The 18,968-nt window shown below is 35.6% G+C and overlaps 1 long non-coding RNA gene across 2 annotated transcripts; it reads right to left on the bottom strand.

The window, feature by feature from the left end:
- Positions 1-873: 873 nt before the first annotated feature.
- Positions 874-9,914, bottom strand: LOC115296794. Of its 2 annotated transcripts, XR_003911053.1 has the most exons (4): positions 9,776-9,914; positions 9,431-9,490; positions 8,084-8,146; positions 7,009-7,237 (listed from the first exon to the last, which is right to left on the bottom strand). It is a non-coding gene; the product is annotated as an uncharacterized LOC115296794 (long non-coding RNA). The 2 variants fall into 2 exon arrangements; XR_003911054.1 differs by lacking the exons at positions 7,009-7,237; positions 8,084-8,146 and adding an exon at positions 874-1,048.
- Positions 9,915-18,968: the final 9,054 nt, after the last annotated feature.

Here is an 18,968-nt window from a genome sequence, read left to right as displayed (position 1 = left end):
TACTGGGTTGTATGGTACTTCTATTTTTAATTTGTTGAGAAACCTCAATATTATGTTTCATAGTTACTGCACCACCTAATAATTAGTGATGTGAATTATCCCTGTGTCTATTGGCTATCTGTATGTCTTCTTTGGAAAATGTCTATTTAGACCCTCTGCCCATTTTTAAGCGGGTGTATTTGGTTTTTGATGTTGAGTTATAGGAGTCCTTTATATATTTTGAATATTAACCCCTTATTAGACATGTCATTTGCAAACATTCTTTCCCATACAGTAGGTTGCCTTTTTGTTTTGTTGATGGGTTTTTTTCCCCTGTGGAAAACCTTTATAGATTGATATAGTTCCAACTGTTCATTTTTGGCTTGATTCCCTTGCTTTAGGAGACAGATACAGTAAAATATTGTTAAGGCTCATGTTCAAGAGTTTATTGTCTATGTTTTCTTTTTGGAATTTTATGGCTTCAGGCCTTATACCTAGTTCTTTAATCCATTTTTTAGTTTATTTTTGTGTATAAGAAAGTGGTTCAGTTTCATTCTTGTGCATTTGGATGTCCAGTTTCTCCAACATGTTCCTTGTGTCCTTGTTTCTTGAAGAGGCTGTCTTTTCTCCACTGTATACTCTTATTTGCTTTGTCATGGATTTATTGACCATAAAAGTGTGGGTTTATTTCTGGGCTCTCTACTCTGTCCCACTGATGTATCTATTTTTGTGCCAGTTCCATACTGTTTTAATAGCTTTTATTATTTGAAATCTGGGATTGTGATACCTCCATCACTATTCTTCTTTTTCAAGGTTGCTTTGGCTCTTCAGGGTCTTTTGTGGTTCCATACAAATTTAGGTATTTGTTCTAGTTATGTGAAAAATACTATTGGTATTTTGGTAAGGATAACATTGAATATGTAGATTGCTTTGGGTAGCATGGACATTTTAACAATATTCATTCTTCTTATCCATGAGCCCAGTATTCCTTCCCATTAGTTGTAGTATCTTCAGTTTCTTTCATCAATGTCTTATAGTTTTCAGGGTACACATCTTTCTGGAAAAAATCCTAAAAATGAAATGTTACAATACATGTATTTTCATTTTTGGAAGGTTAAATTAACATTTAAGTAGCTTTCTGATGAAATAACACCTCTAGTACAGTGATCTTAAATTATCAGGTAAAGCAACTGTGAGGCACACTTGGTTACCTTAGATCATTTAAACTGGTAGAATGGTTTTCTAATTATAAAAATGTAAAACAGAAAACTGAGATGAAAAGAGTGTTCTCCACTACCCAATTTCAACAATTGCCTTATTATTGATCCTAAAGTTGAGGAAGTATTCAATTTTCATTTCAGCAATCTTTATTACTTTTGGCTACAGATTTTTTTGCTTAAAAACAGTCAATTCTGATTCACTAATATAGAATGGGGGGGGTTTACAATGATAATGCATGCATAGTTTGATGTTGGCAATTCTTCTGATAGACAATTATAAGGTAGAGTTGCAATGGAGATTACAATTCATGCCAAAAAATAGTGAATGTTTTATGCCCATTCAAACTTAGGAATCATGGCCTTAGAGTGATTTGAAATCTATAGGTCTGAATCATTATTGGTTATTAACTGCTGCCATCACCCCTGGTACTGGCACAATTTTCATCAAACTTCCCACTACCTACACACAACATCTAGACTGAAAGATAGAAGAGTTGATGGAAATGTGAGTTGGTTTTCATGATAAAGTGGTATGTTCTTATAAATGATGTGGGAATCAGAACATGTAATAGACTTCATTTTGCATTCTGGATACACTTCTGAAAAAGCAAATTCATAGTGGAACATAAGTGAAAATATTTATAGTAAAATAAACTTTAGACATGGCAAGGGTGTACCTTCCTATTTATGATTTAAGCAACCTGGCACAAGTGAAAACCTGATGTAGCAAACTTTTTCTTATCTCTTGAAATATTAATAAAAAGTGCCTTTAGATCATTTTAAGAATAAATAGAGCCTTATTAAATTATTTGCATGGATGGTTTCTGGACTTTTATTTCTGACAATACGCAGATCAGATATCCTTAATAAAGCCCAAACCTCCGTGTACAAAAATCCTAAAAATGCTGTATAAAATTTAACAAAACCCATCTTTTTAAATGCTTAACTATTCTGGCAAGAAATAAAGGAGGCAGATTCATAAGAGCCAAAAAGAACAAGCAAGCATAAATCCAGAGATCTATTACAGCACTAAATTGGAAGCAGCCCAAGGGGACATGTGCCAGGCCCCAGTGGCCCACAGCCTTCTTTCAATGGGCCCAGTGAGTGGGCTATAGGTGAGAAAGCCTATGAACCAATCAGGGCAGGAAGTTTAATTATAAACATCCTCATGATTCCAGAACCTTTGAAAAACAACATCTTAAGTAAATAATAAACTAGAGAAAGTACTACAACAAAATTAAAAACTAAGAAATTTTGGCTGCAGATAGAAAGGAAACAAAGGCCTTTCCTGAGAATTTGTAACCACAGGCAAGACATGATGTAGGTTCTGGGCCAGAATTCATTCTATCTGTGTGGTCTAAAAACTCGAAGATAAAAATTTAGTATAAACTGATCCTGGGTTGCTAGTGCCCCCAGCCACCCGGCAGAAGCAAAGAGTTATTTTCTGCAGGGAAGTACATATTTATCTAGGCCACAAAAAGTACCCGTATAAAGTGTTACAAAGATGAGGTCTCAATTTAGAAATTATAAAGTGCACCAAGTCTACAGATATACTAACTATAAAATACGTATGCTCAGTAAATTTGACAAAAATGAAAGGTAGAAAGAACATGACAAAGGAATAACAAATTATGGCAAATATTCAGGAATATTTTGGGAAAAATCGATAAAAATAAGAATTACTATAAGAGCTCAATGGACAGGCTAAATAAAATATTTGACCTAGCTGAAGAGAGATGTTACAGATGGGAAGATATATAAGACATTATCCAATTTGTAGAACAGACAGACATTGAGATAGGAAATAGTAACAATGAGTTAAGAAAAAAAAACATGTAAGTTCCCATGAGAAAGTAAAACACATAACTATAGAATTCTAGGATGAAAGAGTGGATAATATGTGGGGGGAAAGACAATATAAAGAGGTAATAAATAGGTAATGTCCAAGGGCTTTCTGTAATTGATTTAAAGAAAAAAAAAAAAAACACCCAGATTGAGACAGTTCAATGAATCCCAAGCAGGATACATAAAAAGGAACCCACACTTGGACAAAGTATAGTAAAATAATAGACCTCCAAGACCAAAACAACTGGGAAAAAAAAGAGATTATTTTTGAAGGAATGAAATCTAGGCTGATCTCTCAAGAGGAAGAAAAATATCTTGAAGACCACAGGTTAGATCTTTGAGGTCCTGAGAGAATTACCTGCAAACCTAGAATTATATGGAAAGGTCTACAAAAATATTTCACACACAAACTGAGGACGTTTACTACCAATCAGCCCTCTTTAAAGGAATGTCTAAAGAAGAAACTTCAAAATGTTAGGGAAAAAAATTGTTCCTAAAAGAAAAGTCTGAGGTGCAAATAGAAAGCAAAGAAAGAGATAAATGTAAGGATGAGCTATACAGAACATGATTATATAAAATGATAATTGTATCATCTATGAGGTTAAAAAAACATGGAACCAAATAGCAATAAAAGAATAATATATCAATTGGAGGAAATGGGTTTAGAATGCATTCTAAATTTTTAGAATTGCTTGAAAGAAGTAAATAAATGACTAAAATATGGACTATAAGGCAATTATTAATTTAAAAGTTTTCTTGAGTAACACTAATAGAATAGAAAAAGAGTATAGAGCTTCTAAGTTAACTACTAGACAGAAGATACTTGTATGCATGCATAGAAATACAAAAAATAAACTGGAGAAGACACATAGCAAAATTAGGAACTGAAAAAAAGATTTAACTCTCAGCACAGATTAAAAAGACAAGAGACTGTGGAAACCAACTTGACAATAAACTATAAATTAAAAAAAAAAAAAGACAAGAGACTGGGGTGTCTGGGTGGCTCAGTCAGTTGAGCGTCCGATTCTTGATTTCAGCTCAGGTCATGATCCCAGGGGTTGTGGGATCCATCCCCATGTCAGGCTCCATACTGAGAGTAGAACCTGTTTGGAATTCTCTTTCCTCCCCCCTCCTCCCCTTTCCCCTGCTCGTACCTCTCAATCTCAAAAAAATAAAACAAAACAAACAAACAGAAAAGATAAGTGATTATTTTTCAATGAGTTTGAATACTTCATTTTCATTGGAATTTCTAGAGAATTTATAAAATTAGCTAAAACTACATTTAAAAAAGACTGTGAAGAGACTTATTATATTGGAAAATAAATGTCATTTAAAATCTCCCCTGGGCAGGGAGGAACAGCATGATTTAAAAAAAATTTTTAATTTAATGTCTTTTATTTATTTTTGAGAGACAGAGAGAGACCGTGCGAGCAAGGGAGGGTCAGAGAGAGAGGGAGATACAGAATCTGAAGCAGGCTCCAGGTTCTGAACTGCCAGCACAGACCCCGATAGGGGGCTCGAACCTATGAACCATGGAGATCATGACCTGAGCCGAACCCGGCACTTAACTGACTGAGCCACCCAGGTGCCCCGAAAACAGTGTGATTTTAATCACGAGTTCCATAAAATATTCAGAGGAGAGATACTTCTTATTGCTACCAACTCTTCAGAAACAAAACAATTGAGAGAAGGCTCCTTAACTTGCTTAGTAAGCAATTGTCCTGATTCAAAAAAGCAGAGAAGGGAAAAAGAGAAAACTGTAGTACATTGTTACTTGTGAACATAGAGGGAAAAAGAAAAAACAAAAGATAAGCATGCAGAGTTAACAATGTGTAAAACGATTCTATGTTACAACCAGTTGGATTTATATCAGGAAAGCAATGTTAATATGGTAAAAAGCTAATGTGATTCGCAATTTTAATGAATTAAAAGAAAAACATGAAAACATATACTTCTTTTTCTTTAGAAACAACACCCAACAAAATTCACTATCATTCAGGCTTTAAGAAAAAACTAAAATCAGGGCGCCTGAGTGGCTCAGTCAGTTAAGTATCTGACTTCAGCTCAGGTCATGATCTCACAGTTCCTGAATTTGAGCCCTGTGCTGGGCTCTGGGCTGACAGCTCAGAGCCTGGAGCCAGCTTCAGATTCTGTCTCCCTCTCTTGCTGCCCCTCCCCCACTTGTGCTCTGTTTCTGTCTCTCAAAAATAAATAAAAACATTTAAAAAAAAAAGACAAAACTAAAATCTCTTGGCAAACTTTCTCAAACTGGTAAATATAATATCTAAAAATATCCCATAGTAAACATCACTAATGATGAAATACTAAACTGTTTTTAAATTTTTTAATTTTTTTTTAAGAGAGAGAGACAGAGACACAGAATCCAAAGTAGGCTCTAATCTCTGAGCTATCAGCACAGAGCCTGATGTGGGGCTTGAACTCACAAACTGTAAGATCATGCTGACGCTTCACCGACTGAGCCACCCAGGCGCCCCTAAACATTCTCTTTAACATCAAGAGCAAAACAAGAATGTCTGCTATGATCACTTTTATTCAACTCTGAATTTTAACACCTTACAAATATAAGGTGAGAAAATAAATAAAAGAATTGGAAGACAAGTAGTAAATTGTCATTATTGTTATGTAATATGGTCATCTTCCTAGAAAATCCTAAATTTTTTTTACCTCTTTTACTAATACAAGAGTAGTAATCAAATTCAATTTTTGAATTTTGCTGTCAAAAGACAGCAACAAAATAGAAGATAAAAATTTTAAGATAATATTATTTATAGTAATATATAATGTATCTAGGCATAAATCAAATAGAAAAAAATATAGAACCATTATGGAGAAAATTACTAACATTAATATAAGGCATTAAAGCAAAGTTAATAGGCATACAATACTTATGGGCAGAGAAAATAAATGCAGCGACCTTGGAAGCCTGGCATTCAGTGGTAACGTCTACAATTCACATGCACTCCCAGAGAAATACTTTCGCATGTACACGGGAGTCACAAACACAAAATCCTCATCAGCATTAGTCTTATAAACAGTGGAAAACCACCCAAATGCTATTAAAAGAAAGATAAGAAAAATATAGAAAACACTGAGCCATATTTTGGGGAAGGATACATACCTCTGTGTTAGAATCATAAAAGAACACAGGGTGATGATTTTAAAATTCAGGAGAATAACAATGAAATCTTTTAGGGGTATGCGTGGGACTTCAAAATGTTAGTAATAGTCTACTTTACCAGAAGGGCGGCAGATTTTAACATGTACGTAGGCTTCATATATAATTTTCCTATGTACAAATTTTACAGTAACTTTTTTGAAGAAGTTTCTGAGCACTTGTTTGGTTTCACGAAAAGGAGCAACACATTGTCTTCAAAAGCTTAATTTAGCAGGGTGTGGGAGGAAGAGTAAGTAAATAGCTTACATTGTGAGGTGTAATCGATCCTATTTTACAGGTGTTTATAATTCTAAAGAACTTACATTCATCATTTTTGGCAAAAGTACAGTGAGTAGATGTATTTCCTTACTCCTTAAAATATCAAATAAAACCACAAATTTCCTCGTGTATGTACTATAGACATTCGGAAGAAGTCCCTAGTTTGAATGATGATGAACCACACAGAATGGATATTGTCTGATTATTGACATAGAGTCTCTAAGCCCGCATTGCATCCTGCCTCTGGAGACAGATGTTTGGGTTGCCGCACGTAAACACTATTCTATCTGTTGATTTTGTGTTTCTACAGGTACTTCTCTTACTGAAATTCAATATGTAGGATGTGGAAACTGCATTATCATAAGGAAATGTTTCTACCATTGTTACTCTGATATTCTGATAGAGAGGGGTTTTTTTTTGAATGGCAAGAATAATGTCACGAAGTAATTGGTTTTCACTTACACACAATGGAATGTAAGTACAACTTTATTTTTTAATCAAATAGGTGGAAAGCTGATAGTTCTTATTCAGGCTTACACAAGGACTGTCTGTCGTTCAATGCACTAAGCTGCTTTTGCTGTCAACATAGGCAAACAAAGAGGGAAAATGGGCCTGGTGCATAGGATCGCCAATAAACTAAAACACATCTAGCAAAAGCCCTCTCCGCTGAGGGATTTTAAAAACTCTTAGTCCGTGTTGAAGTAGGACCAGGCTCTTTCCATTGGCATTCTGTGGGTGTCTAGGAAAACAAAATCCCTGTGATAAGTAATCAGATCCATCATTATACACCTGTAGGAACAAAAAGTACTGTATACTGACCATCATAAAGAGTAGGAAGTAGGGACTGGGTGCCTTAAGAGATTGGGTAATAATAAAGAAAAGGCATCCTTTCAGCTCAGAGGACAGTAGCTGATTTTATTCCAGACAATGCTGGGAGATGCTGGAACTGGAACTCATTCATACCTGATGACTAACAAGGACCTTATACAGGCCTTCAGATGGTATCAGTATCAGTTTAGAATCTGATGGAAAGCTGTCCACTCAGTCAACGTTGGTATGAAGTATCATGATACATTGCAAACAGCCTCAGGCCAGAAATTGTTCCTCATGTCCAAAATCGAAAATTAATCCAAATCTCAATTTTGGGCCAGTAAAAGGAAAACATGTTACTGATTTTATTTCTGTTTAGAGTTGCTAGATCTACCAAGTAAAGATTTGAATTTGAATTTCAGATAAACAAAAAATATGTTTATAGTATAAGTATGTCCCATAAAATACTGGGGCCACACTTATACTAAACAATTATTTATTTTTATTTTAGCCTCTTGTATTTTCTGTCAACCTTTACCCATATTCTCTCCATAGTTATAAGTTTTTGCAACAGTTTGTATACAGTGAATTAAACAAAAAAAAAACCAATATGGGGATGGATGACTCTGAATTTAGCTTGGACCTGAGGTAATTCTAAACATCTGAAAGAATTAAATCATACAGGTTTATTTGTTATGGATCAGGGCTATTCATGGTAAGAGAAAGTGAAGTCTCTGGGTTAGCCAACATGGGTGGTGAATCTTTGGATCTCTACCTGGTGGTTCCTCAGTGATTCTTCTTGGCTTGGTTTGCATAGGAACAAAGGAGTCAGAGAAAACTGTGAAAGGCAATAGCCTGTGTGAGATTTATAGATTCTGTATTACCCACTGTGACTAAAAAAAAGCAGCTGCTCTAGATGTGAAGTGTTGAAGCCCTGCCCGAAGAAGTGGACGCCAAGAGGTAAGGACCAAGTGTTGAAGCTGCACTAAGAAACTGCTAGGGCAGAATATTTGGTCCACCTGTTCCCTCTGCCCAGAACACTGTTCTAGATGCCCATTTGGTTCACTCAGTTAATTCAAGTTCAGGCCCACGTTTCAGCCTCTCAACAAGGCTGCACATGTCCACCCTGTCAAAGTCTCCAATCCATCCTTCTTCTTCACCCTCCTCCTTACCACAAGACACCCAACACCCTTTATGCTGTTGAACATTTCTTCATGGTTCTTATCACCTCCTAACACACATGTAATTTCCTTCTTTGTCATATTCTGTTGTCTGTCTCACTTCGCTAGGCCATGGCCCCTAGGTTTGCTGTGCTCACTGATGTGTCATGAGTACATAGAAGAGTACTTGGCAGTTGATGCTCAAAAATATGTGCTGAATGAATGGATCCATTTATAATGGGAACAATCTTGCACAAATTCAATTTTTGGAATCAAAACTCTCTGTAATCTAAATCTGCAAACATCATCCTTTTGAGTGTGCTGATTAAAATTGACTCAAAAACAAAAGCTCTGAGGCAGGAATGGGTGTATAATTCTAATCATAATATAGATATCACATTAATAAAGTATTTCTTAAACATGGGCCATAACAGACTCTTCTGTCTGTGTTCTTTTTTTTTTTAATGTTTTATTTATTTTTGATACAGAGACAGACAGAGCATGAGAGGGAGAGGGGCAGAGAGAGAAGGAGACACAGAACCAGAAGCAGGCTCCAGGCTCCGAGCTAGCCGTCAGCACAGAGCCTGACGCGGGGTTCGAACCCACCAACGTGAGATCTGACCTGAGCCGAAGTTGGAGGCTTAACCGACTGAGCCACCCAGGCGCCCCCTGACTATGTTCTTAACAAGATCCATATATACTCAAACTGTAACTCTTTGGGTCTTTGGGAAATGAAACATTCTAGTTATAGATTCAATGTTTGATCCCAAAATATTTGTAAAATGTGTTTCCATATAATCATAAACACTACAATCCTGACCATTAATGATATTTCTTAGACAAATATATACTTTAAAATTACTAAGAGTACTGAATAGCAAATAACTCTCTTTCTATGACTATAACAAAAGATAGAGGAAATATAGAAATCTAGAATAAGTGTATATTGTCCTAGTACGTACCATGAAAATCAGATTTGGGAGTATTCTAAAACTCTTCTTCTCATGATGTGCTTGTTTCTCCTAAAAAACATTTTAAAGAAAATGAGGATTACACTTTGAATCAAAGTTTAGCTAAGACCTTACTGTGAAATAAATTTTTTTTTTCTCCTTTCGTCCACTATTCTATTTATTTTAAAGTTTTGGCCTTCTTTTGATGTGTGTACAATTTTTTGCTTGTTTTTAGCTGATTAGCATTTTGGCATCTCATCATCCTTCCAAGATGAAGAAAAGCAAAAGACAAAAACAACGTAGAAATTGGTGTTCTAGCATTCCACCATGCCTAATGGTGGGCACCAACTAATGTACCTGAGGCCATAGTGACGGGCAGAAAGAGGGAGCAACAGGGGCCTGTCACTGATGTGAATCATGACATGAGAAGTCCTATCCTGTGGGGATTATGGGGGAGTGGGATTACTTCCCAGTTCTCCTAGGAAGACAGTTTATAGAATCCACTCTCCCCAACTGCTGGGCAAGAGGAACAAGTGCCATTATGATACAGTTATTGAGTTCTACACCACAAAATTCCAAAGCCTTGAGTAGTTGTGTATTGACTCACAGGTATTTACAGACTAGGGAGACCATGCTTGTTTGTCCATACCTCTGCTCACGTTTTCTGTTGATTCAGTCATTTTGTATATTTTTACTGAGAATGACTTGGAGAGTTGAGGCTCAACATTATAGCTAGCAAGTAGTCTTGATGTTGTTGGAGACTCCCCTCTACTGTTCTAATGCTGGCCAACAGGATTCACTTGATTTTCCTTTATTGAAGTATAATTGACAAATAATGTTCTGTTAGTTTCAGGTGTACAACATAAAGATTCTATATTTACGCATATTGGAAAGTGATCATCTCCATAAGTCCAGTTAATGTTTGTTACCATACATGGTACAGAATGGTTTTTCCTGTGATGACAAATTGTAAGAAATACACTCTTAGCAACTTTGTAATATCCGATACAGTATTATTAACTATAATCACTATGCTGTTTGTTACATCCTTATGACTTACTTATCTTGTCACTGAAACTCTGCAACTTTGGATGCCCTTCACCTATCCCCCTGCCCAGCAACCACTAGTATGTTGTCTATATCTATTGGCTTATTTTATTTTTGTTTTTGCTTTAGATTCCACATGTAAGTAAAATCATATAGTATTTGTCATTGTCTGACATTTCATTTAGCATAATGCCTTCAAGGTCCATCCATGTTATTACAAAAGAGAAAATTTTATCCTTTTATAGTTGAATAATATTCATATATATTATACATACTGTGTATATATTTTCTTTTTACATTTATTCATTAATGGACACATAAACATTTCTATATCTCAGATATTGTAAATAATGTTGCAATGAACATATGACTGCACATACCTTTTCAAGTTACTTTTTTTTGCTTTTTTTTTTTTTTTTTCATAGAAATACCTGGAAGTGGGAATGCTGGATCATATGGTAGTTCTGTTTTTAATTTTTTGAGGAACCTCCATAAGTGGCTGTACCCATTTATAGTCCCACCAACAGTGCACAAAAGTTCCTTTTTTTGCATGTCTTCACCAACACTTATTTCTTGTCTTATTTTTTCTTTTTAATAGTCATCTTAGCGGTGTAAGGTGATATTTTATTGCGGTTTTGATTTGCATTTCCCTTATAATTAGTGATATTGAACATCCTTTCATGTACTTGTTGGCCATCCATATATCTTCCTTTTAAAAAATGTATATTCATCTCCTCTGCCCATTTCTTAATCAGATTGTTTGCATTTTGCTATTTAGTTGTATGAGTTCTTTATATATTTTGGATATTAACCCCTTATCAGATATACAATTGGCAAATATTTTCTCTCATTCAGTAGGTTGTGTTCTCATTTTGTTGATGATGCATTTCACTTTATGCTTAAGTAGGGGCGTGTGGGTGGCTCAATTGGTTAAGCGTCTGGCTTCTGCTAAGATCATGATTTCATGGTTCATGGTTTGAGTCCTGTGTCGGGCTCTGTGCTGACAGCCAGCTTAGAGCTTGGAGCCTATTTCAGATTCTCTGTCTCCCTCTCTCTCTGACCCTCCCCTGCTTGTGCTGTCCCTCTCTGTCTCTCAAAAATAAAATTAAAAAAAAACCACGTTATGCTTAAGTATTCTTTTAAGTAGGCTTTACCCCCAGCACAAAGCCCAGTGCAGGGCTTGAACTCACAACCCTGAAATCAAGACCTGAGTTCAGATCAAGTCAGATGCTTAACCAACTGAGCTACCCACGTGCCCCTGCATTTTAATCATGCTTATGGATGCAAACATTTTCTAATACTCTTAGGCTCTGATGGAAATCCAAGTACTTGTAGAGAATTTATCAATGGGAAAACAGCCCATCTTGGCATGTTCTCATAGGCCACACACATACATGTGTTAGAACTTATATTACTACATGTTTCTATCTTGAGGTATCTGTCACATCTATTAGACCCGAGCTCCACAAGAGCACAGGACTTAAGTATACTTCCATTCACAATATACCTGGACTACGGTCAAAATTTAATAAATACTTGGTAAGTAAGTAAAAGTCTCAATTAATTAATTTCAGACACAGTATTTTCTTAGGTATAAAATTGTAATTTAATTTCTAGCTTGTGCTTTAAAATCATACCTGAAAAGTAAGAATCTCTCCACCATTGTCAAGTATAATGCAGTATTAGAATGAATATACAATTAATATAAGGTACTTAAAAATGAAAAAACATGATTTTTTAGGAAACGGTTTTTAGAATAATTCTTATTTATATTCATAATCTAAATTTCTCATGACTCAAACTAAGTCTAAGTAAATGCAAATATTATATGCACTTGGAGGTTTACTGTATAAAATGCAAAGTGTCATATAAGATTGGTATATAACATGGTATATCATATATAACTGTTCTAAATCTATGAAAAATTATATTAACCTGGTTAGCTCTTTAATATAACTGGCTATTAAATTGCATTTGATACACTCACTAAAATTTCAGATTTTACATGTATACTAGATATATTTGCTAAAATAATTTCCCAAGTGAGCTTATTTGTTATGATTGAAGACAATGACCATTATAAAGGGAGATTTAAATGCCCATATCATATATTGTAATTTGGTTAATCTTCAATTTCTCAGGCTGATAGTTTAATAAAACCTCTACTTTAAGGTTAACTGAGACAATGAAACTATATTTGGGTCTGTATTTCTTAGATTTGCTGGATTTTTTTCACAAGCATACATCACATTCTCAATTTCTTAAACTCTATCCTATATTCTTTATTATTCATAGATACATATACAAATATATAAAAGTTCTTCTAAAGCATGAAATCTGCAATGTCAAGGTTTCTTATTTATTATTATTATTATTTTAATTATTAGCTACAGAGTTTAGGTCATTAATGTACCAAAAGGCATGTTTCCAGATATTGGATATCAGATATTTCCAAAATGTCTCAGTGAGCTTCTACATTGTAATAAGTCCCTTTAATGGATTTTTCCTCAACATTAATAGAAAAATGTTACCTTTATGTTTCATAATTTCAGAGCTATTCTAAATGTATAAAAAGTAGCATAGATAATATATTGGTCCTTTCTATATTTATTTTGGTATCCAATACATAGTTCATGAGGTAAAATTTAATGACTCCCGCTAATAAACCAAAACCACCCAAAAATCTTTGTGTGTGTGTGTGTGTGTGTTCTTTAAATTATTATTGTCAAGACTGTTTTCAATCAACCATCAAAAATATGAATTGAGTCCCAAAATTATTTGGATTGATGTAAATGGACAGAGATTTATGTGGGGTTTTTTGATAATGGCAGCAAACTGTCAGTGATGGATGAGGTGAAAAGCCCATGACTGATGCCTTCAGATGCCCACGCAGAGTGTGGTCTGCTCACTATCCCCACTGCATAGATGTACAGCCAACCAGATGGCAAGTCATTTCCCCTGAAGTTGTACTGTCATCTGGAAAGTTATCCAGAAAGAGTATTTCCTATATTTCTCCTTCAGAAGGCTGTCTAGTGGCCTTCTAAAATACTGATGAGATCTTTCTTATACAAGCTGGTTTATTCTCTAAATGAGCAGGTCTTTAGCTGCGGCCACAAAACCCAGTGGGCCAGAAAGCTATTACATAGACTACAAATGCATTTTCCAATAAAGTCAAACATTTGCTATTGAATGGATGAACTATATATTTTGCACATTTATGCAATGTCAGTTTCACATTTAAGGAATTTCCATTGTGATTAGCAAAATACTAGCAATTTAAAACACCACTGAATTCATTCATGTCATTTGCTCATGTAATTTCTGAATCCAGGAGTAGTTAGTGTTTCCCCAATAACATTACGTGGAAGTTTATGGAATTTTTGACATTTAAAATAAGATCTTGATACAAAAGTTTGAGACTAAGCCTTAAGTTGTTTATTTTCTTTTAACTTAAATACTCAATACATTAACAAGAACAAATGTGAAACGTTGCGGTGTTAATGTGGAACCAGTAACTTTTAACTATGAATCATTCTTTTCATTGGGAAGCTCTTTAAATAAGAATCCTTTCAAAAATAATACTTGTTGCTTTTGTGCACATTCCCTTGAGAAAAGAAGATCCATGTCAGCATCACATCATGGATTTTACTTTACAAAATCACAGTTTCATAAAAATCAGCTGCTAATTTGACTCAAGATAGGGCAACCAAATTACTTGCCTGGTGTTCGCTGACAAAACCGTTTGGATTTTCAGACATGACACATGGTAAGAACCTTGCAGATGACAGTACAGCTTCATGGCCAATGCTAGAGCCCTCACAGCCCCTCTCCCTGGCAGGTCCAGCACTGAACACAAAACGCTTTCTTGCCTTGTTGTGTTAATCTGCTTTCCACAAAACACAAGTGACTTCCTTATTATTCTCCTGAGAGTTAATCTCTCAAGGAATTAAGGCTTGGAACGAAAATCAATGGTATATGTAAACAAACTGTTTATTAGAAACCTTTGCCCATTTTCTATAATCATCAAGCCATTAGTCAACAACAACTACTTACCCAGCACATCCTCCCAGGCATTCTCTCTAAGGAATCGACAACAGCCAAAGGGACTATCATATGGAAATGCTTTCTAAAGACTTTATCCAGTCCCAGCCATTCTGTGTGTTTCTCCTTCTCTGTACCAGGAGCATAATAAAGTAGGGGAAAAAAAAAAAAAAACCTCACCCATCCTAGGTCATATATTTCAAAGAGAAAAGGTTCAGATCCATTTGTCCTAAGGTGTCCCGAACCATATTAGTACCATAGCTAACCTTTGCCGAGTTAACCTGCATGTTTTTATGTTTCATAGACTGACTTATTAATTCATCATATATTTTTAAGAGCTATAACATTCAAGGCTCTATGACATATATGGACTGAGCTGGAGATAAAAAGGGCTCAAGAGCAAGGATTTTCAAGAGAGTGAAAACACTCTGTATGTTACCATAATGATGAATATACGCCATTATTTATTTGTCCACACCCATAGACTGTATAGCACCGAGAGCAAACTCTAGTTTAAACTATGGACGTTAGATGATTATGATGTGTCACGTAGGTTCATCGATTGTAACAGATGGTGGTGATTGGTGAGATATTTGATAATGGAGTCTGTGCATGGGTGGGGACAGGAGGTATTTGGGAAATCTTTGTGCTGTTCTCTCAAGTTTGCTGTGACCCTAAAATTGCTTAAAAACAAAGTCTTTTAAAAATAAAAGACTCAAGAGACAGAAGATGAATACTGCTGAACTCTGATCATTTTCATGGCATCGAAATGCACTTCTTTGTATATACTTATTGATGTGTAGAAATATGGAGATTCAGACTTTTAGAGCAGGAACCAGAGCACTTGCCCCACAGCTGAGGAAAAGTGTGAAGTACAAATAGACTATTTGTTCTTCTCTGCTGGCATTTGAAAATAAGACCTGCTGTGAGAAGCTCTGGGATAGCTTCTTGCTATTCTGCAGAGCTGCTTTGCATAGATTCATCAGCTATGGGAACAGCCAAGGCCCTCCAGGGAGAAAAGGAAATCAGGCTCTGTGTGCCCTGTCCAGTAAAAGAGGAAAATCCACATTTGAATCAGCCTGAAGGTTAATAGAGAAAAGATTCACATAAACGCATTCCTTTTCCCCAAGGCTAGGCTACTGTCAGCAGAAGATGATTGAGTTAGCAAAGGCATTTCCCTTTTTTTTCTAAAATTTTCAGCATCATGAATTCCACCCATGCGTACTGCCCTCACTCCTCACCCCCCGCCCCAACGTACGCTTTAAAGAGAGTATCTAAGTCTGCCAACTATGTGAACCTCCCCGATGACCTGTGCCAGATTCCTCGTCACAAACACATAGCATGAGAGGGGAAAGAACTAACATTAGTTTAAATGGTATTAAAGAGCCATTCCATTATACTGGTGAGAAAGGAGAATGGGAAATGCAAACAGACCAAGAAATTATACTCTATTTGCATCAATAAAAATGGTGCTGACAACTTATGCAGACTTTAGTTTTTATTGTTCCATTTTAATGTTCTCAAAACAATTGCTCTCTGTCCCTTATCACCAGTGACCAGTGCAAGGAGACCACAGAAGAAAGTATATTTTTGAAGGAATGAATGACTACACTATAGATGTCAAATGTTTGAATCTTGTTTATTGGCCCAATAATTTATATATAATGTAGATACTATAGACTTATTTTACTACTTTTCACTACTCAGTGATTATGCCATCATCTCTTTTTAAATATTTGGATTTATTTCTGTAACAGATTTTTAAAAAAAGAAATCACTACTTTTGAATAGATGATTTTGTAATAAAGACTCTGTTGTCTTAGATTTCTTTTTTTCACCCTCAGCTTCCATTAAGAAAACACTTTACTAATTTTCTACCCTCTATCATTGGCCCAAACAGCATTAGAACCTCTATAACATCCTTAATGTTCTATCTCATTATTGCTTCTTGCCCCATTACTAATACTCACAAATAAGATTTTAACACGTGCAAAAACCATCTGGCATGCTCCAGACCATGAGATCCAGGAGACCAGTGCTACCTGAAAAGGGCTTGATTCATTTAGCATTGCTCATTTAAAATATTTTCTTTGGTTGGTCTAGTGCTTGTTTTAAATACTTGAGTGCTCCAATTTAAGATTTATTATGCCCATTAGTATTGCTTTGTTGAAACTATAGTATGCATTCTAACAAGTATTTACAATTTATGATGGTAAGTTCAAAGTTGTATAATTATTGTAGTAATTTCCAACTCATTCACTTGTCATTTTTTATTTCCAGACCTTCCCACAAAAATTTTCAAAATTAAAAAGGCTCTTGTCCGACTTAGTCTTTGTTCAAAAGTTAATTTTAGCTTTTGGTAAAGTCTGCCTTAAAATATATCAGCCATTTTTTTCCTATTTAGTATATTAAGAATGGTCACCAAACCTCAGAAAAACTAGAAAAATTACTAAAATACTCAAAAGGCTGGTTCCTGGAGATGATTTTTCCAGAATGTAATCTTTTGGATGAATGTTTTCAATTCAGTGGATGAAAGTGTAGGAAGCTTCCTTCCAAGATGTTTTTGAAATCCCAGTTATGAAGACCTTGCCAGATCACACAGAGAATAGTTTAAGCTTTCTGCTTCCTCTGATTCATCCTCTCTTGTAGAGAGAGCTACTGCAGTTAAGATGTGTTATTTGGGCAACATTACTATAAGTAGCATCTGCATAGGGGTCCTGGTCCTCTAGCATTGCCTTTCATGTCACTCCATTCCTTGACCATTTTTATAGCCAGAAATGTGACTTCACAGAGATGTACATATAATATTTTTTTAGTAGAGTCCTTGGTCTTAGTTTCTTAATGATGTGTTTCTTCCTAGGTAATGAAATTGTCATCTATTGAATAGAACAAAAAAAAATAGTTGTAATCAAAAAACAATTGAAATATGGCACACATGTCTTCAAGGAATTATTTGATTTTTGCTGTAGTAAATTCTTAGGTTTTCAAAAAAATACTTTATTTTCCTAAAATAGTGGAGTTGAAAATCTTCATGAAAGTGTTTTGCCTTTAGATAGTTCTAATATCCATTTTTCAAATTTTCCAAATTTTCTTTAGCTGTGGAGTCCTTCCTCCAAATAAACTGTTATTGTATATCCCAATATTTAAATAGACAAAGTGGAGATTCTAATTAAAGTGGAGGTGCATATTGAGAGCCCTATCAGCTCAACCCTTTTGCTCTTCAAGACGGTTACTGAGGAAGCTCGAAAGCTCTGAAAAGCAAAGCTGAAAGTCATTCTTCAAAGGTCCTATTTTCTTTTTTTTTTATTAATAGTTTATTACCAAGTTGGATTCCATATAACACTCAGTGCTCTTCCCCAAAAGTGCCCCTCTCCATGATCATCACCCCCCTCCTCTCCCTCGTCAGCCCTCAGTTTGTTCTCAACATTCAAAAGTCTCTCATGATTTGCCTCACTCCCTCTCCCTAACTCTTCCCCTCCCTTTCCCATTCCCATGGTCTCCTATTAGGTTTCTCCTGTTAGACCTATGAGTGACAACATATGGTGACTGTCCTTCTCTGCCTGAGTTATTTCATTCAGCATAATACCCTTGAGTTCCATCCACGTTGCTACAAATGGCCAGATTTCATTTTTTCTCATTGCCATGTAATACTCCATTGTGTATATATACCACATCTTCTTGATCCATTCATCACTTGATGGACATTTAGGTTCTTTCCATGATTTGGCTATTGTTGAAAGTGCTGCTATGAACATTGGAATACATGTGTCCCTATGCCTCAACACTCCTGTATCCCTTGGGAAGATCCCCAGCAGTGCTATTGCTGGGTCATAGGGGAGTTCTATGGATAGTTTTTTGAGGAACCTCCTCACTGTTTTCCAGAGCAGTTGTACTAGTTTACATTTCCACCAACACCCATTTCTCCACATCCTCACCAAAATCTATAGTCTCTTGATTTGTTCATTTTAACCACTCTGCTGTTAAGTTCTTGATGCTATGAGTTTATAAGCATGATGCAGATTGATTCTCATCTTCACCAACATTAAGTAGGGGAGGTAGCACCCACATTTTTCACTCTCAACCCAACCTGGTGGGCATATCTACATCCAGATCTCAAGCCAATTGTATTATTTTTCCCACCTTCTGTTTCCTTTTCTGTATATCAAGATTATCATCTCTCTTGGGCCAACGCTGCTGAGATAAAATGTAGTCACATATGATGACCCTCAGTAAATGTAGGCACTATCCCTTTCCCTTCTTTGACTGTTAGGTTTTTCAGACAACCGTTCTGTAGATCATCTATAAAGCTCCTGTTATTGAGTGTACTCACTGCCTGTCACCACACCATGATTTCTCATCAGAATCAGAGAACTATCGCTGTGATACAGCTCCTATGGTGGTATGGCAGCCTCCTTTCATTTACATGTATAGGATAATGTTCGGGGTCAAGTTTGGTATCTTG

The sequence above is a fragment of the Suricata suricatta genome, chromosome 7, assembly GCF_006229205.1.
Source record: "Suricata suricatta isolate VVHF042 chromosome 7, meerkat_22Aug2017_6uvM2_HiC, whole genome shotgun sequence".
NCBI lineage: Eukaryota > Metazoa > Chordata > Mammalia > Carnivora > Herpestidae > Suricata > Suricata suricatta.
The sequence above is the reverse complement of the archived record's forward strand: the minus strand, read 5'-3'. Positions and strand labels throughout refer to the sequence as shown.